Source organism: Danio rerio, chromosome 21 (genome assembly GCF_049306965.1).
Source record: "Danio rerio strain Tuebingen ecotype United States chromosome 21, GRCz12tu, whole genome shotgun sequence".
In the NCBI taxonomy this organism is placed as follows: domain Eukaryota; kingdom Metazoa; phylum Chordata; class Actinopteri; order Cypriniformes; family Danionidae; genus Danio; species Danio rerio.
Genome location: NC_133196.1, coordinates 39,562,993 through 39,584,309, shown reverse-complemented (window position 1 = coordinate 39,584,309; position 21,317 = coordinate 39,562,993). Strand labels below are relative to the sequence as shown.

The 21,317-nt window shown below is 37.7% G+C and overlaps 1 protein-coding gene across 4 annotated transcripts in view; it reads left to right on the top strand.

Moving 5' to 3' along the window:
• The window catches only part of sgcd (sarcoglycan, delta (dystrophin-associated glycoprotein)), a 377,956-nt gene that overhangs the window by 123,027 nt on the left and 233,612 nt on the right, over positions 1-21,317 (top strand). The window lies entirely within an intron of this gene.

The following is a 21,317-nucleotide window of genomic DNA, read 5'->3' as shown; positions in this document are numbered from 1 at the left end:
TTCATACATTTTGCTTGCATGGACATTTATTAGGACAGTTTAAAATGATCATCTTTGATTTCATGTTGGCTTCAATACTGAGGATGAGAAATTATGTTTCAGAGGTTAAAGCCAGCTTCTGTTACTTACGTTTTCAATCAATTACTGGGGAAGTACATGAAATGAGGAAAAAAGCGTGCTTGGAAAGGGTGATTAACTTTCATTTAATCTGCATTTCTGCCAAATGAGATTTGCAAAATGGACATGTGAAAGAAGACATTGTGAAAGCTATGCTGCTTTTATTTCCTATCAAGCCAATCAATATTCTTTCCCTGAGTGAATTGCTATAAATTGCACCATTATTTTTTTTGGAGTTGTCAGATCCATATCTATCTCCTCTTCTTCCAAAGTATATACAACTGTACATCCCAAACGCTGCTTAATCAAATACAAAATTTACATTCTTTGAAAAAGATCAATTACGGGCTATCAAGGATTTGTATTTATCTTAGTGAAATTATCAAAAGGCCAGTACAGAGAATGAGACAGAACAGCAAATTTCAGTCACAGCGAAATAGCCATAATAGCAATCTATCTATCTATCTATCTATCTATCTATCTATCTATCTATCTATCTATCTATCTATCTATCTATCTATCTATCTATCTATCTATCTATCTATCTATCTATCTATCATCTGTTTTATTAGTTAGTTAATAAATTTGTTAGTTAAAGGTGCAGTAGGTGATTGTCTTCAGAAGCATTTTTAGTTGTGCTGATTGAAAGTCTCTTCACATTCCAATAGTATTGATTAAAGTCAATGATTTAAATGTATTTATATGTATTTTTATATTTTGGGTAAGGCATAAAACTAAAAAAAAAAATGTTTATCAAATCATCCAATTAAATAGAGTCGGGCCGACATCTCTTATAATTCCGATATGCAGGCCAAACTGTGTCAGCAAAGGCATATTTGAACAACTGCGTAGCCTTTTGTATGCATCTCCGCCGACTGCCGCATGTTCACGAGAGAGACCACACGCACAATCGGTAAAAACCTGAACCAATATTGGAGTTACCTTTGCACGCTGGAGAAAGGATAACACAATGGCTAAAGGATTTCTCTTAGACAGATAATGTTCTGTTTTAAAACTGTTTTAGCTTCACGCAAAGCTTATGTAACGTTAGATGTTGTTGTTACGAATGGGTTATGTCTTCACAGAAGTGTTGTTCAGCCACTAAAATCTTCTGATGAAAGAGTGATAAGACTATTTTCAGTTTCATAAGGGACCTTTTACAGCATCAATAATGTAGATCTTAATTAGTTTAACAAAACACCGCTATTCTGCCTAGTCTCTCCCCATATTGTTTATCATTGAGCTCTGAATATTTGCTTTGAAATAGCTTGTCAGTTTGGCTTGCATGCCGCCGGAAAAGCACTAGTCGCTTTTAACACACGAGAGAGGGTTCTTTTGCTGTGCTCGTGTTTCAGGAGGCGTGGCTGTAGACGGCAGGGGAAGGACTGTGATTCAGAGATTTATGATAAGCTTTTAGCATTGTTTAAGATCACCAACTGCACCTTTAATTAGTTAATAAAGGATCTAGCTAGTTATTTAGTTACAGTATTTAGCTGATGGTGGGTATCCCTTCACTACAGTGGCCATGCTGACTTCCTATATTCTATAGACTTTCTGATAACCCCACTAGATAACAACCACCCACACTATCAACATTCCCACAAGACTGCAAATTAATTGTATTTCATATGCATACTCCAAGATGCAAGCCATTTATTATAGAAGAAAAAAGGCACTGTAGCTTGTTCTAACCAGCATTTTTTCTTTTTGATGTTTGCCAATAGTTAATAAGGAAGTGACAATTTTGGTCTCTTTGACTGGGTGCTTTATTCACAAATGACTTCTATGATATTCCAGTTTTGCGCACATGTCTAACTCACATCTTTGGATGGAAACACAGCTATTCAGAAGGTGAATCAGAAGCAATCGGGGACCGAATGGATTGTTTGGTCACTGTTTTACTGCATCCAACAAAAGGCCAGTGCAGCAAATAAGAAAGAACAGCAGGTCCACCTGACGCCCATTGTCTCCGGCATTTTGGTTAGCTCGACTACCCATGGTTCACATTTACCTGGTGCTTTTTTGCTCATTGTCTGGCTTTCCTTCCTCCACTCTGCTGCATTCTTTCAATGCGGTCCTTCCTAATGACTTCCCATCAGCTGTATCAGAGCTGAATTTAGTCCTATCTGAGCAGCTAGGCATGTCCCGTGGAGAGCTCAACCTCTCACAATGCTTTGAGAGCTTTCTACATGCCTTAATTAAGGGGTGGGTGACCTATGAAAAGAGTGAGGTATGAAGGCCGAGAGCTCCATTAAAAGAGGTAAAGTATTACATTTTTTATTTCTCATGCATCTAGCCACTGCGCAATGTGAGGAGGCAGAGACAGAAAGAGAGGGAAAAAAGGGCTTTTTGAGAGTTAGAGAAGCCCATTAGATAAAATCTGTGAGGGCCACTCTTAGCCTCTAACTCAAGCCATCCTTGTCTTATACTTACAGTTGTATAGTAAAATTTGAGAGAAAAATCACAGGGATGGAAAATCATATCACATCTATACATGGACAAGATAAAATGGACAGCAAATGGGAGATGTCTCTAAGGAAAACAATTCTAGTAGTCTTGTATTGCCACAATGTCTCAAACTAGTCAGTAAATTTAGATTTTTTTAATAGAATCTCAACATGGAAATGCCAGATTATCAGAGCTGATATTTTATTAATATAAATAACTATACAGTAGTTTAATATATGTCTATCTGAGTAAAAATGGTGCAGTTAATATGTGTTACAGGTATGTACAGTTACTCTGGACGACTTGTGTTTTGTTAATAAGTTATTACAAGGGCCAGACAGAATCTAAGGACATTTCTTGCTATTTCTGCTCAGAATTTTGTAAAATGGTTTGGGAGTATCGTAACTAAAAACTTAATTTAAGAAATGAAAAATAATAGTTTTTGATTTTATTGTTTACAATGCAATTCCAGTTACATCAACTAAATTGGTAAACAAAGCAATTTTCTCTAATAATATATCTATTAAAAGACTGAAATTATTACTTAAACTATATTGTAAATAAATCATATGAACATCTTCCTATTAGTCAATAATATTACTGAAATTAACTTAAAAACTGAATAAATTTAAAATGTATTCACATTTACACAAGTAACTAAATAGACTCAATGACTGGCTGTTTTTCACATAGATTCCATGTGGGTCTAGTTATTATTTATTGTTTTGCTAAATAATTTGCTTGCTAAAAATGTTATTTAATTTGTTACTAGATTTCAAAACGTGTATAATCCAGTATTTTATTTTAATATTTTATAAGGCTTGATTTTTTAATGTTTAAAACAATTTAGTGTTTAAATTGGGCTCTTCATAAAGAAGAGTTTTATTTTCTTTTTTGTTAAGATAATTTAAGGTTAGTGTAACGTGATCGAACGCTGGCAATGGAATGCGGAATAGTCAGGCAGGCAACAATCAATACAGGGGCAAATGGATATATGCAGTAATCCAGAGTCGTAAACAAATAACAGGTGAGTAGTCAGAAGGCAGGTAGCAAACAAGGTGAAAGAAAGAAACAAACAAACAAACAAGGCAAGAGTCTAATACGGCAAGACAATGCCGTAATATTCACAATACTGTTTACAAGACTTAGCAACTAGTGTGTGTGTGTGTGTGCTGCTTTTAAAGTCCATGTCATCTGTTCCGAACAACTTTAGCTGTGTGTGTTAGAAATCAGCAGAAAACCGGAACAGGTGTGAGTGTGTGGTGCATGATTGGATCCGTAGTCCATGTAACGGCGGATTTGTAGTTCTTACCGGTAAAAACAGTGTTTTTACCAGCGATCTGACAGGATTAAATTGTTGGGGATTGTGACAGTTAGCATATGATGAATGGTGTTTATTTTTTTGTGATAAAAATAGCAATTTCATATTTATTTTATAAAGTTTTGTTTTGTTTTTAAGTCTGGACACAGCAGGCACAGGGCGTCAACTTGACATTGGATTGACAATGTACTCCAACGCCCTGGGATGTTGCATTTTGTTTGTAATTGAAAATCAGTTTGATGTCAGAACCCAACGTCAGGCCGACATCCATGTCCAATTTTGGACAGGTGTTGCATTTTGTTCACTTTGTTAGATGTTGGCTCAACGTTGGATTTTGGTCGCTTTCCAACACAACCTAAAATTACCAAAATTTCACATTGTTATTGGACATCAAAATAACTTTGTCCTTTGTGTGACTTAAGTCTAACTGAATATTAACATCTTATGATATTGTGTGTCTTCTGGGGAGATGGTTAACAGTTTTTTGTTGTATATGGAGTGAAATTGAGTAGTTACTTAACTCATTTAAACTCATTTAAAGTCAACAAAACCTTTTTTGTGTTTAACAGAAAAGAGAAACCATTAGAATGTGAGTAAATAGTGAGAAAATGTTCATTATTTTGGTTGAGCTGTGCCTTTGAAGCACAAAAAAGTTAATTAACTATGTGTAATTAGTTGATTTTTTAAAAAACTTGTGGTAGTTTGTGTTCATTTGTTTCTTACACAAAAAGGCTCTTATTGTGAGTCATGAAGCATGTAAATAGCTATTAGTCACACACACATGAACACATGCACATGCACTTTTTTAAGAAAGAAAAAAACAGCAACACTCAAATCAACCTAAAATAGCCATTGCCTTCCATTAACATCACATGTTGTCCTTTTTTCCTATTCGTTTCTATATGGTAAACCAGTCTTGTAAACACTTGTTGTCCATTTTTTTTTTAATTATATATAGTGTTTGTGGTTTGATGATTGATGATTTGATCATTTCACATTAGAATTATTCAGTAAGTAGTCTCTAAAACCACTTTTAATAAAAGCCAAAATGAATAATGTTTAACATTTCAGACTACGCAGAATACCTGTATTGATATGCAACATAATGATTACAGAAAAAAGCCAAACACTGCCTTTTTTCTTACACTGTCAGCTTTTTCTGCTTGGGTGACTTTACGACTGTCGCATATGAGGAGGAAAAATGATGAGTCAACAGCAGTTATAACTCAACAACAGGCAGACCCTGCGTTTTCATCAAAACTTTCCAAAACATTACAATTTCAAGTTACTCTTCAGAATATTAGTTACCCAGAATAACTGCAACCGCATGAAACATATTACAGACTACATCCATATATTCGTCTTCTTTTCATAATATTTCTTTCATTGTTGCAGCTTCTGAAGATGACTGAAATATCTATCAACTACCCATACCTTACCAAAAACAAAGCAACAGCCAAGGAACTCCTTAGATGTCGCTATACACTACCTTATACATCCTAGAATACCATAGAAACCATGCCACAGCCATGTCACCCTGCAGCCCAAGACCGGTTACTCACTGAAGCTAAGCAGGGCTGAGCCTGGTCAGTACCTGGATGGGAGACCACTAGGGAACACTAGGTTGCTGTTGGAAGTGGTGTTAGTGAGGCCAGCAGGGGGCGCTCAACCTGTGGTCTGTGTGAGTCCTAATGCCCCAGTAAAAGTGAAGGGGACGCTAGACTGTCAGTGGGCGCCGTCTTTCGGATGAGACGTTAAACCGAGGTCCTGACTCTCTGCGGTCATTAAAAATCCCATGGCACTTCTCGTGAAAGAGCAGGGGTGTAACCCCGTTGTCCTGGCCAAAGTCCCTCTTTCGGCCCTTATGATCATGGCCTCCCAATCATCCCCTTTCCACTGAATTGGCTCGATCACTGTCTCCACTCCACCAATAGCTGGTGTGTGGTGAGCGCACTGGCGCCGTTGTCCTGTGGCAGCCGTCGCATCATCCAAGTGGATGCTGCACACTGGTGGTGGTGTGGAGAGACCCCCCTCATGATTGTAAAGCGCTTTGGGTGTATGGCCATACACAATAAATGCGCTATATAAATACACATTACATTACATTACATGTAGACTCCCTGTCAGTCTACCGAATTATAAATTCCATTTCACCCTTCAGTTACACACCTGTTTCATTTCACCTCCTGATTACACACACACACACACAGCTGAAGCTGATCAGGACTGATTACTTGCTCTATATACAAACACCGCTCACACATATCCATGCTGAGTCTTGATTCCATGTAGTAAGCATTTCCAAGCGTTTGCTGGATTGTATAGAAATGTTTTGACCCTTGTTTGTGTTATGTTTATGTTTGTTTTGCCACCTGCCATGACTTTTCACCTGTTACACTGAAAATGCTTTTGGATTACTTGCATGCTATTGTATATCCCTGTTTTGAACCTTGCCTGTATGACCATTCTCTAATAATAAAAGCTACATTTAAATCCTCAACTCTATTACCACCCTAAAGCTACAACCACACAGTAAACAATTTCCAACCACCACGTTGGCAACCACTTACCAATCACTGAACCACTAAAACATCCATTGCAACTGCCTATGTTTGTCTCTTTAATTTAAGTAACACATTAATCAGGTTTAAACCTTATATTATTACAGGAATTAACACTGTTTTAAAAATGTTTGGTTATTTTAGATTAAAATGACTTGATTCAGTTTGATATAGGGTTAGCATTAGGGTTAGGTAGTACTCTTGTTTAGTAAGTAAAGTAGTTCAGGGCTATTTTAAGTGCTGTCTCAATTGCAAAATTGGGGTACAAATCAGGGAGCTGTTGCTCATTGTATTCCCTTAAAATCTGCATGAACCCGAAATTGATAAGACCTATTTCTGTATGTTGATGTACTTCCAACTAAAACTGAACATTAAGAAGAGGGTTGGACTTTTTTGTGGCCATGTTTCTCATAGCAAACTATCGATAAGCATGATGGGGTTAAGAATATTGCAGCAGAAGTCGTTAAACTTACACTACCAAAGAAGAACCACCAATTCAAACATGAAAGCAAATTGATTTAGATTTTTGTTCACCATAAAAATAACCATGTACGCTAGCAAAATAAACATTGTAAGATTTAAATTCACAGGAACTTTAATGTACTTTAAGATCTGAACCACAAAATGTGAATCATGTGAATCAACTCACCAAACTAAACAACACACCAGAGACATTATTTATTAACATTTAACCTTTAACGAATGTAACTAGACAGGTAAATCAACAAAACAATCTAGCTAACATGCAAAGTTCATTTGTAGTGTTGTTAGTATAGAAAACAATCAGATTATCTATCTATAATCTACTTTAAAACACTTTATAAAATGATTATATGAAAAAATATCAGTTCTGCTGCTGTTCATAAATTCTAATATTAATGTTGTACAATAAGGAAATTCTCATGTCCACATCAATGTCCCAATTTGTTGTGAAACATGGTTCTTACTGCCCTTACCAGTGGCAAAATTCCTGTACATGACGTACTGACTCACAACATAGGGACCACAACCTCCATAACTACCTTGAATACTAATGAGACTGTCTAGTAGCAACATAGAACAGCCTAGAAACAATTGTTTAGCTATCTGTCTAAATGATCTTCACTATCTTCATCATTTTCATCCGCTTACCCGGGGGCCAGGTCATGGGGTCAAGCAGTCTTAGAAGAGAACACTTCCCTCTCCCCAGGTACTTCCTCCAGCTCCTTCGGAGGGATTCTGAGGCTTTCCCAGGCCAGCCGAGAGACATAGTCACTCCAGTGTGTCCTGAGTCTTGCCCAAGGCCTCCTCCTGGTGGGACATTCCAGGAACACCTCCCTAGGTAGGCGTCATGAAGACATCTAAAACAGATGAGCAAGCCACCTCAGCTGACTTCTCTTGATGTGTAGAAGCAGCGGCTCTACTCCGAGCTCCTCTCGGGTGACAAAGCTCCTCACCCTGTCTATAAGGGTGCGTCCTGACACCCTGCGAAGGAAACTCACTTCGGCCGCTTCAATCCAAGATCTTGTCCTTTCCGTCATGACCCAAAGCTTATGACCATAGTTGATAGTAAGAACGTAGATTGACCGGTAAATCGAGAGCTTAGCCTTTTGGCTCAGCTCCTTCTTTACCACAACAGACAAGAAAATCGACCCTATAACTGCAACTGCTGCACCAATTAGCCTGTCAATCTCATGTTTCATCCTTCCCTCACTCGTGAACAAACCCCCAAGATACTTGAACTCCTCCACCTGGGGTAAGGACTTTCCTCTAACCTGGAGATGGCAAACCACCTTTTTCCGGTGGAGCACCACAGCCTATGAATTGGAGGTGCTGATTCTCATCCCAGCTGTGTCACACTTGGCAGCAAACAGCCCCACTGCATGCTGAAGGTCCATGTTTGATGAAGCCAACAAAACAACATCGTCTGTAAAATAACAGAGATGAAATGCTGTGGTCCCCGAACCGGACCCCTCCAGTCCAAGGCTGCGCTTTGAAAAAATGTCTTTAAAAACTATATAAATGTAAACGTATTTATCCTACTTCAAGTGTTATCCTTCACAAGTTAACCTCAATTTAGGTCTTGACAAACCATTAATCTCAACATTTTATTCCTTCACTTTCGTCAATTGGTAACGCTTGCTTTCTCACCACTGTCGCCACTGGCTTGCTTGGTTTGGGACTTGTGGATTTGCGCATCGATAAATTTGCTTTTCAGTGTTTGGACTTTCAGCAGTGAAAATTAAACCACACCAAACTGAACCAAACTGAACTTCAACTCTAAAAACTGAACTGACACAGTTTCAATTTACTGGATCTTCTATGTTAAGCTGCTTTAAAACAATCTACATTGTAGAAGTGTTATAGAATTAAAGTTCAATTGAATTAATCTATATTCAAGTTGCACCTCTTCCTCAAAATATTAGCAACAAATATTATAAAGAACATGTTATAGAATACTCTCAGTATTTATCTTGCTTCCATATTATATTTCAACCCCCTTGCTGCAGTGATTCAGTTCTGTCTGAGCTGAGAATAATACTCGTCTCAATTGGACAGCTAAATGGAGATGCCACAATTATCTGGAAATAAAAGACTTGAAAGACTCAAGACGGTGTTGTTCATCAAAGCCAAGACTTGTTGTGATGTTTTATTATTTTTTTTTTAAGGATCTTCTCTCACTATTTAGAGCACACAAGGAGTCGATATTCTCTTTGTTTCTCCAGAGGGAAAACCACAAGACAGGCGTTCTTTTCTCATCTTGCCTGAGTCATTAGGAAACATAGGCTTACATATAATGCACCACATTTAATGGCGTTTGCTTCCACTGGCTTTGAGAAGAAGAAAAAAGTGATCAAATAAATAATGTAGCTAGTTTCTGACTGATGTGGTTTGCTAAAAGATTAAGTGAAGGGAAGCTCTACTAGTCTCAGTGTTGACTTAAAAATCCCAGATGAATTTTTCAAACAAATAGTTGATGTATCAGCGGGACTCTTCACACCACTAAGATGTCGTCAGGACCCATCAAACAATGTTAAGATGCCTCAAAGTTGTTTAACAGCAGTTTGCTGAGCCTAATTGTAAAGTTTTAGTCCCTTCCTTTAGACCTTTTCCATTGTTGCTGCATGGAAGGCATCATACCAATCAGCATCTTCAGGTACGATGCTTAGAACTTCCATTTACAGCGTTTCTCAACCAGTTCTCAACTGATAATTCAAAATCCAAAAGTGTCAATATCATTTTAAGTGGTGTGTAGTTTTTTTTTTTTTTTTCCTTCGTAACTCCTGTTACGAAGGATGTGTGCTAAATTCGTTATGCTTTTGTCAGACGTGGTTCAAACATGAGAGAATAACCTTCTCTTAATTTAGTGTCTGCCCTCATATGAGTTTTGAAATATAGCATCTGTTTTCCCAACCTGTCAGCTATTACACTGTATGGGCTCTTCAATGCAAACATGCATAACTGGCTATACTTCACTATTGCATAACAGTGCACACCATATTACTGGCATAAAACTGGTATGAAAGCAATTTAGTATCCAAAAATCACCAATAAAAGTACATTACTGATAATCTGCTGGCTGATTTGCATGTTCATTCTAATCGGGTTGATTCTAACCTTTTATGTTTAATTTAGTTCATTTGTATTGTGCAGTATTGTGTAATCACAAAATCAATAGATATGAATACATATACAAACAATCACATCAATCAAAATAAATAGTAAAATACTTAGTACTGTGGAAAATCCACTGTTACTACTACTGTTGCTGATAACACTAAAAGTATAAATCTAACATTATAGTTTGAACGTCCCATACTTACTTTTAATCTTATTTTCAATAAATGATTCATTTACTCATTCATAAAAAAATCATGTTTTATTGCTAGATGTATCATTTTTGGAGAATTATTCAGTGGCATATTTTGATGGCCGGTTGTTACCTCCCATTGGTTAAATAATGTAATTTCTGCCCAACAACTTTTATTTTTAAGTTAAATGCAAATGATGGTGATTTTAATCTTTAGCTACCATCAACATCAGTGGTTATATCTAATCTAACTGTTATCCCGGTACTTCTGTGTTATTTAACTGTTGTTAAACTAAACTAAAGACTCAATCTCTTTATTGATTTTTGCATTTTTCAAACACAGATTTGAATGCAGAGGTTCGAAGGATTAATAAACATGCAAAACACCATCATTTATAATTTATGTTGTGTGGTTGTTGAGATGGTGGCACGGTGGTGCAGTAGGTAGCACTGTCGCCTTACATCAACAAGGTCTGCTGGGTCAGTTGGCATTTTTTGTGTGGAGTTTGCATGTTCTCCTGGTGTAGGTGTGGGTTTCCTCCGGGTGCTTCGGTTTCCACAACAGTCCAAAGTCGTGGTATAGGTGAATTAGGTAAGCTAAGCTGTACATAGCATATGTGTGTAAATGAGAGTGTATGGGTGTTTCCCAGTGATGGGCTGCAGATGGAAGGGCATCTGCTGCGTAGATCATATGCTGGATAAGTTGGCAGTTCATTTCGCTGTGGCGACCCCTGATTAATAAAGGGACTAAACTGCTAAGAAAATGAATGAATGAATAAATGATTGAATGGTTGTTGAGATATGGATCTTTTAATGATTAATCATGCAGCTTACACTGAATGCATTAATGCAGGCTAAACAAGTAGTGACAGAAAACATCTTTAATAAGCCGAGAAACCCACCACATCCCAAATAACCTACCACAACTTCCGTCATCATTATAATTTAAAAAAAGAAAACCCTAAATGCTTTCATACATGTGATTTGATTCTCTCTGCAATCGTAAAAAAACAAACAAAAAAAAAAGTATTATTCTATGTGTGTTTCGAATCATAGGTTCTGATCTATACAAATCAGATCAGTTATACCCCTAATTTATATAATACATATATATAATATACAGTTAAAGTCAGAATTATTACCCTGTCCCCTTGGATTTTTTTCTTTTTAAAATATTTCCCAAGCAATGTTTAGCAGAGCAAGGTCATTTTTACAGTATGTCTGTGTAACCTCGGGGAGTGACACATACAACAGAAGGTAGGATACAAATGCAGGTTTAATCGTAGTCAGGCAAGCATTGGCCAATACAGGGGCAAACAGATGTATGAGGGCAATCCAGAGTCGAAGTCAAAAAATCAGGCAGATGGTCAGAGGCAGGCAGCAAACAGAATTAAATAAATAAACAAGGCAAGGATCAAAACACGGCAAAGGCAGTCAAAGGAAACGCGTTGTAATGTCACAGAAACAGCTAACAAGACTCGGCCAACTGGATGAGTAAATGAGTGGTTTATGTAGGGTGTGTAATCAGTATCTGACAAGGCTCAGCTGGTGAGAATGTAATCAATCTTGATGAGTGAGCAGGCGTGATTGTGACCGGAGAGCATGTATGCATATGTAGTCCAGAGGAAGGCAGAAATGTAGTCCTTAGTGTTCGTGTGAGAACCAGCGATCTCTGGAGAGCAATCGCTGGTTATGTCACAGTTTGATAATACTTTTTTTCTTCTAGAGAAAGTTTTATTTGTTTTGTTTCGGTTAGAATAAAAGCAGTTTTTTATTATCATTTTTTTTTTAAGAATAGTTCTAAAAAAATAGTTCTTAAAGACAAAATTATTAGCCTCTTTAAGCTATATATTTTTCCATCATTTCCATTGTATAAACCATCGCTATACAATAACTTGCCTGATTACCCTAACCTGCCTAGTTAACTTAATTAACCTAATTAAGTCTTTAAATGTCACTTTAAGCTGTATAAGTGTCTTGAAAAACATTGATAAAATTATATAATAACTACATACTATAAATCATTTATTAAGCATTAGCAAATAGTGAATTCATTATCTGTTAAGGATTAACTACATTAATAAGCGTTAGTAAGCAGTTTATAACTGCAGCTACAAATGCTGTATTCTTGACTTACAAACATATTTAAAATGTGCTTAATAATTGTCTTTTTATACTTTGCTTATGATTTATTTTTCATTACTAAATTAAGTATTGCATTATTTACAAACCAGTTGTATTTAAGAGTAGTTGAGGGTTTTTAGGATCATTCGGAATGAGTTAGTAAATGATTAATAAACTATTGAAATTAACATTTATATGTCTTATTTTTCAGGCATCAATTAATGGTTACTATGTATGTTAATAAATGTTTTATTAACTCAACTTCATCTAATTTTGTGACCTAATCTAAAGTGAGGACTATTTATGTTTTACAAATCCCTTATAAATGACAAATAAAGGCCCATATCAAACACACCTGCCTGTAAGTATCACGTGGTGTTCAGGTCCTAATTAATTGGTTCAGGTGTGTTTGATATGGTTGGCCCCTGTACTAGTTTATGGTCTAATTTTTACAACTTTGTCAGTCTAAGTGTCAATGAGAATGTCTAATGCAACTAGGTGCTGACTTATAGTATACATAGGCTATTTTACAAAAAACAAACAAACAAACAAAAAAACAAACAAACTTAAAGTATGTGTCAAACCAAGTTTTTTTCAATGCACACCCATACTCTTCTTTCTGGCGACGCTCGTGCTCCACAGACTCAGTGTTGACTTAAAAAATCCCAAATGAATTTTCCAAGCAAATAGTTGACGTGTCAGTGGGACTCATTAAACCGCTAAAATTCCCATCAACACCAAGCAAACAATTTTTAAGATGCCTCTGGTTTGTTGAACAGCAGCTTGATGAGCCTAATGGTAAAGTTTTAGTCACTTCCCTATCTGGGACAGCATGGTTTTGTTTGACACTCCCAGGACAGGCCCGTGGGAGAGAGAGTTTTGAGGGAATGAGACTGGTTTTGATCTGCACGGGACTGGAACGGAGCAATGACTGTCAGCATCAGGCCAGACTGGAGCTGAAGCACTGCTGAGGCGGTGGAGAGACGCCTAATGAGGCCACCAGAGAAATAGGGGGGAAGAAAAAAGCTGAAACTACACTACCTCATCTCACTTACACATGCCAGTCTATGCTACTTTAAAAGTGGAGCCTGTCTAAATAAAAGCAAAAGTGCATTGTTGTTATTTGTTCTTTAAGAGCCTAAGAAATCAACATCAATTTGGAATTTAAGGCTGTGTTTATTAGCTATGAAGTTATCTGTAGTCTTGTGTACTTCTCTTGGTAGACAAAAATATTTTTTTATATGAAGGGTATATAGACATTTTCTGGCAATAAAATTGATGAGACTGAAGCTGACTGGCAGGAGCAAATCAAGGAGGTCTATAATGCATGGATAATCTTATATTAGCAGTTCCTTTCGAAGCCACATTCTTAGTGTTATGCACAAAGTGAACCTAAATGTGTGCACAGCTATCATTGCTTTTGTCAGTGGTGGACATATTACACAAATTAGGTCATTTGAATGTTTTATTTCCAATGTATAAAGCACTGCCATTGGGGAAATGATACAGAATTCCTTTATGCAAAAGTAACTGTTACAAGTAGTTATTTTTACCAGTGTCCACCAGCATTTTAAATGGTATACTACCTTGATGAGTTTCTTAACCCTCTGGGGTCTGAGGTGATTTTGGGTCCCCTATGATGTTTTGACATGCCCTGACATTTGTGCTTATTTCAGTTACTTATTACATAGTATTGGCCAAGATGTTATATATATATATATTTTTTTTTGTATTCAACAAATGATGCTACAACTTTATGAAAAATACAAAAAACAACATCTGAATGGGCCTGAACAATACTTTTGAGTAAATAGTATTGTAGGCTATAATATTTACTTCACTCAAAAAAAATGATATGTTGGCGTTAATTAACTTTTTTTTGTCCACTGGTTCCACATAACCGAGTTAAGTTACCTTTAGGAAAGAATATTAATTTTAGTGAACTTAAGTTAGTTACATAAAGGTAATGTAATGTTGTTTAGTTCAATCAACGTAACATTTATAATTTAGCTTTAATCAATGTAGTTATTTAGGTTCAATTATTCCAAAATTGATATTGTTATGTTTAACCAAATAAAAAAAAAAAATTCCGTTTCATTGAGTTTATTCAATAGCATTTTTACAGATTTACACATTTTCCAGCAATAAAATGATTGTCAAAATCCAAATACTGTCTTTATCTGTATCTTCACTTATTACAATAAGTTAAAACATTAATACTAATAAAATAATAGTAATACAAGTATGAAATAAATTGAAAACAATAAATGATTTAAAAAATATGCTTACGACTCCGCCCACCGTGTCGACCTGAGGTAGCTATTTCGAAACGAGGATGGACAACACTGACCATAGCGTTGCTGTACACTGCCTCAGGTGCCTGACGGTTCAGGAGGACCTCTCAGGGCACTTGAGGCAGGTCTGCATGAACGGCGCTGAGGAGGCCCTGGTCCTGGAGGAGGTGGCTCGTGCCTTGGAGTCGCGCGCCAGGTTTGTCACAGAGGGGAGGGTGGTAGGCCTGGCGGAGGTGCGGGCCTTGTGCAGGAGGACCCCACCTGCGGCTCCTTGGCCGAGTACTTCGGGGCAAAGGGCTTCCTCGTCGCGGAGCAGCCCATTACACTCAGCAGCGGCAGCAAAAGTCCATGTCCGTCCACTATGGAGGCGGATATGGCTGAGGTCTCCCGTCGCCTCGGCCAGCGGTGCGAGCTGCCTCCCAGGACCCAGACGGATTTTCGCAGTTTCTGCATTGCCACTCTAATGTGGCTACACCGTCTGGGTCCTGGAAGCGTCAGGGAGCGTTAGGGTGCGGGAGTGGCTGGGCAGGCGGCCAGAGGGAGAGGCTGTAATCTTGACGCTTCCCGGGAAAACCGTGAGCCTGAGCCGGAAAGAGGAGGAGTGGCTGGAATGCTATTACAGGCACATCCGGCCGCTCTGCCTTAGGGCTCGGGCTCCGGGGGCAGAGGACAAAGGATGCTTCTTCCTGGGAGCGTCAGGACTCCCCCTCACTAACCCCAGCCAGGAAGTCCTGCGCCTGAAAGCAAAGTACGTCAAGAGGCAGCCCGCGCCGCCCGCTACCACCGCTGCTATGTCTTCTCCTCCGGCTCCAGCTTCGGCTTCTCCTCCAGCTGCACTGTCTCAGCCGCCTGCTCCACCTGGCGAGGAGAGGCCGTCCACCTCTGGCCTGCAGCCCCCTCCATTGCCTCCGCCTCGTTATTGGGGGGCTTTTCAGGACAAGTTTCCGGTAGGCTTGGGTGGGAAGCCCCCTAGAAGGGCGGAGGCAGCCGCGATCGGGTTCACCGACCATGGCTACTACCATCACTGGAGGGGGGAGCAGCTCGGAATCCAGACGCACCATCTCCTTGAGCGGTGCAGCGACCGGAAGCCTTCCCTGGCCCGGGTGCAGAGTGCCATTAGGGCCGAGACTGCATGGACCACCGGCGTGCCGACGGTGGACGGCGTCCTGGCAGAGTGGGAGCTCTCGAGGGCGCTGTCCGCCGTCACCAGTGACCAGCAGCTGGTCATGTCGGTGGTCCAGCAGTCTTGGAAAGGACTGGAGATCCAGACCGTTGGGGACAAAGGCAGAGGAGTCGTCACCACCATGCCCTTTAAAAAAGGAGAAATTATTTGTGATTACCATGGGGAGGAGTTGTCGCACGAGGAGGGCTTAAGGAGACGGGAGGCCCTCCCCCGTGTCTCCTCCTCCTACATGTATTTCTTTAAAGGTCTTGGTGGGAGGACCCTTTGCCTGGATGCCCAGTCCTGGCCCTGCCCCTGTCACCCGGGCATGGAAACCTTCGGAAGGCTTATGAACCACTCCCGGCACCGCAACAACGTGCGGCCCTTTGTGAAGCTTCTAACGCTGCCACAGGGGCCACGGGAGTGCGTTCTATTCCGCGCCCTTCGGGACATCTCCATGGGGGAGGAGCTGCTGCTGGACTACGGCGTTAGACGGGGGTCCTTCCGAGGAGAAGGCAAAAACTTAGATTGGCTGGACAACTGGGCGCGCAAGTCGCCTAGGGTCCAGCCAGCCACCTTTTTTTTTTTTTTTGTGTGTGTGTGTCCTTCCACTGATTTTTTTTCCTTTTTTCCCATTTATTTATTTATTACTTAATTATTTATTTATTCATTTAATTAGTTAGTTAATTAGTTAATTATTTAGTTAGTTAATTATATTGCTGTTTAAAAAAAACAACAAAAAATAAAAAATAACAAAAATATGCTTACAAAAACATCATAAAATACACTTTTCAAAATAATACTTTTCATATATTACAAAAAACATTCAAAAATAATATTCTGCCTTCAAATGATTTATCAAAAACATACTTAGAAAAGTCTTCTTTTGTAAACTATACTGTACCTTCTTTACACTGTAAAAGCAGATAACACTTCAGTTGTTCAAAGAAAGATTAACATTTTAAAGCTAAGTAACACGATCAGCACTACACCATAAGTTATACCAACCATCACAGAACATGCAATAGCTACACACATTCATCTCTCTGACACTTGCACCATTTATGCACATTTGCACCAGACACTTTCTTACCACCACTCCCTATATCTAAAAACCAAAACATTGTGCATGAAGTCTGCTTCACACAGGTGTGTGGGCTTGACAAACCACATGTAGAAGCATTCTTAATTCTTAAATTTTTTTGTATAATTAGCACATCTTGGGTGTATCGGCTTTTCTTGTTGATTTGCTGAATGTGTCCTCAATTGTAAGTCACTTTAGACAAAAGAGTCTGCTAAATGTTAATGTAACTACTGTAGATTCATAAGGTGGTGTTGCACATCAAGGTTTGCGCTTCATCATGCCCAGCATCCTAAAAAAGTCAGGTAAAAAAATTTAAATTTACCAACAGATCAAAGGGGAAAGGAGGAATTTTGATTTAAGAGGAAAATACAAAATGTTTAAAAAAATAAAATAAAATAGCTTACCATGTACTCCCTCACTTAGGGGCTTTGAGGATGCATTCACACCTTTTTTCCACTGGTGATGTTCTAAATAACATGAAATGACAATTAGTAATTTACTAAATAATTAGTAGTTAAAATTACTAGTAATTTTTACTGTACATCATTTTAATGTGTGTGTAGGCATCTAAAGGCATAGTACCTGGATGATCCACAGTCTCCTCAGCCAGATATGGGACTTTAGAGGTTGAGCTGTAAACCTGTGAGGGAGAAAATAGATGTGAGTGAGCAAAGATTTAAAATAATAAAATATAATAATAGCAAACTACTAAACTTAAAAATTTAAATGTGTTAGATGACTAAACAAATAAGCTTACATTAAATGTCATCATGCTAGATGTCATCCTATTTAAGTGTCACATATGCTTGTCAAGATTTTTTTTTTTTAAGTTAACAGGCTTGAATACAATTAAATAATAAATAACAATGTGCCAACACCACATTTTAATTAATATTATGTGTAGCGCCCTCTTATCTCACATAATTAGTTACTGTGCACTTAAGGCACTCCCAGGTTCTAATTAGGTTGTCTCTCGACGAAATAACTTGTGGAACCCTGTTTTATAACCACAGAATTTTAAATGACACAAAGAGCTTCATGTTGATATGTTTACAAAATGTATGCCAGTTTAATAACCCAGAAAAAGAGGTTGTTTAAATTAAATCACTTGTTGTATTTATTTAACAAATAAAAATTAAATATGAAAACATAAATTCACATTTGACAATGTTAGTTAATTAGTGGGTTACAAATATTTAACCAAACAAAAAGAAATACAATAATATAAAATATTGCGGCACCTTAGGGGTTAATTTCCCAAAGAAATCCTTCCAATGAAATTATATATCCACTCTATACAAATTAACTAAAAAATATACTGTAAATGGTCCTTAAATGTGTATTTTCTGTTTATATATTATTATTATTTCCCAAAATGCAATAAACTGCAACACAAACCTCCTTATTAAATATTATAGAACTTTCAATGTGACCAATCACTGCTCTAATTCACGCGGGCCCACTCATGCACACACATACAGTTCCCCATTCCCGTTGCAGGCCTCTACCGTTGCTGGCGATCGTTGTGGCCTCAAAAGCAAAACAATAATTGGCCGCTTCACTCCGAAGAGCCAAATAAAACAAAATAAATATTGGTACCTTTAATCCACTGAGCTCTCCTGATCTAGGGCACTCAATTGGGTGTGTAGACAGCCTCTGACACCCACGGCAGGTACACAGCAGCAAATCCTCTGTATTTAGGAACCTCCGAACCCCTCGGCAGGTCCAAACAGTATATATGCTTCAAAAGCGGGAAATCCTCTGTATCGTCGTTATACGCATCGATGAAAAGTTCGTTCACAGTATCTACTGTCTCCTGATCTGATAACCAGTCCCTTTTGCACGTTTCTCACGCACTTTAACTAATGCTGGGAGCATTTAAAACAAAAAACATTACACAGAATAGCCTATTTGCTGTTACTCACTCCCTAAACACAATAAATCCTTAAATCAAACCTGTCCGGCTTAATTGCTTAAGTTTGCTCTGCTACACGAGGCGCAGTCCGCTTTCAGTTTCGCATTCACGTTCTCCCTCTCTCTCCCGTGCTTGATCTTAGCTCCTCCCCCAAATTCACGTGAACCAATAACATACACTTTACCTCAAAAGTAGGAGGGTTTTATATAGCTATCAGTCTAGGTATTATACAAAATACCATCACACACATATACATCTTTTAAACAACAACAAATGAACTTTTTACAATAAATGAAATATATAAACTGCTAGTAAAACTAAATTATTTATTTATTTATGCTCTAATGAAAGCACTGTGCTACATATGTAAGTTATCAAAACTGGCATTCAAACTCGACAAACCGCTTGACACTCATTTAAAATAAAGACTATCAAATCAAATAAAAAATCAAATCACTTTTATTGTCACATTATCAGCAGCACGTGTGCTATGATGAGTGAAAAGCTTAGACTATTCTAACATGACTATTCATTACTACCAACGTTAGCAACTTTATTTTGGGGGAGTAAATATATACCAAGTATAAAATTTCACAGGAATGCAAAACAAACTATACATTTATCTGTCTATAATGTGGAAAAGACACAGGGAACATGGCAATTTCATAGCAATACTACACACAAACACAACATAGTATTACAAGAGAGTACATTTATGATTCAAATGTTGTTACAGCCTCAGTATAAATACATAAAAAGTAAAAAAAAAAATCTCACCTGTGTGTCCACATTGGGGAAAGCTTTGTGCACGTTCGCAATTTGTACTGTAATCTTCATCTTTTGATTCCCATAATATGGCCCCGAGCTGAGAGTGATCGTTGTGGTTTGAATCTTCTTACTTCCTGTGTTGTTTTGAAACTGCGCATGTGCAGATATTATTCCACCTATTGACCAAAATGCAGTACTGCAGAAGCAACACAACTCCCTTTCATTCATGTTACATAAGCGAGCTGTTTAAATGTGAAAACTTACTTTTTCTATTTTTTTCCAACACAACACTTTTATTTTTAATACACAAACATAAGCGAATTGTTTAATTTAAACATAGTTACATTCTTTGGTCCAACTAAAGCCATAATTATTTTTTTTGAGTGTTCACAATTATGTGAAAACTATTCTTTTTTCTCATTCAAAAAAAAAACGGTACAACAATTTGCATTTTGCAAAGTCTGTTTTGGGTCAAAATATTGTATGCGTGGGAGTGACAATGGTCATGAACAATTCACATCTGGAAAGACAAAAGACACTCCCCCACTGGCTTATGTTCACCCAAGGGCATTGTAAACCAATCTCCCACTGCACAATAATGGTATAAATGTGTTTGCAAAACTGTTGTAATACTTACTTTATTGTGCATCAATCCAGCATTTAATAATAATTTCTGATTGACTGACACACAGAAGTAGCGTACTGACAAAAGCTTCTAACACAAAATAAATAATATTTTAAACATGAAAAACAATTACTTTAAATATAAATAATATTTTAAGACCTTGTATATATATTTTGCCCAAAAAATTGGCAGCCTTAGTTAACGCTTACCAAACTTTCACTGTATCAACTACTGTACAATATAATTTAAATTCATTACATTGTTTTCTGTAGCAAGTAAACAAGATGATTCTCACATCATTTTGAAGCAAAAAACATTAGGCTACAAGATCCAGTTCTCAAAAGTCTTGTGAACAAGTGTTTTCTGTGTGTTTCATGGCCTAGTTTCAGTGACTTTAAAATTGAATTTTTTCACTAACCACGCATAAACGTTTCTTTCTCAAAAACACAAACATGCTGCTTAGATATTATTGTAGCCCAGCTTGTGCTGTTTACCGTGTTATCACACATTAGCCATTTATATGTTTTTAAGATACTGAAAACAACACAAATATCAGTGCATGTCAAAACTTCTCCACAGCCCCAAAACACCCTTTGACAGCTGAGGGTTAATAAAACCATTTTGATGTAATATATCATCAAGAAAGAAAGATAGAAAGAAAGAAAGGAAGACATGTATATTACTCAACACATAAGGGTTTTAAAGTCACTAGATTGATATTAAACTCTGTGATTACAATGGGTCATGATTTACTCACCCTAATGTTGTTCCAAACATCTCTTACATTCTTTCTGTTCTGACTGAAACAAAAACAGCAAAAAAAGGAATATTATTATCATTGAGCGAGTTCTCGGATTCTAAGACGTGTTGTTGTTTTTTTATCGTGGTGTTGTGTTGTCTGTGAACCCACGAGAGCAGCCTGTCTGTCATGAATCTTCATGGTATGTTTTTTTTCTGAAAAGTCCAGTCCTTCGCTAATGCCCGAAAGCTTAAAGTTTAGAAGCAGCTGGAATTCGCTCCACAGTCCTGGGTTCAATCAGAATAAGAATAAGTCTGTAGGGTGGACTTCCAGCTGTTTCCAAACCCTGCTATGTAAAGCCTGTTAAAG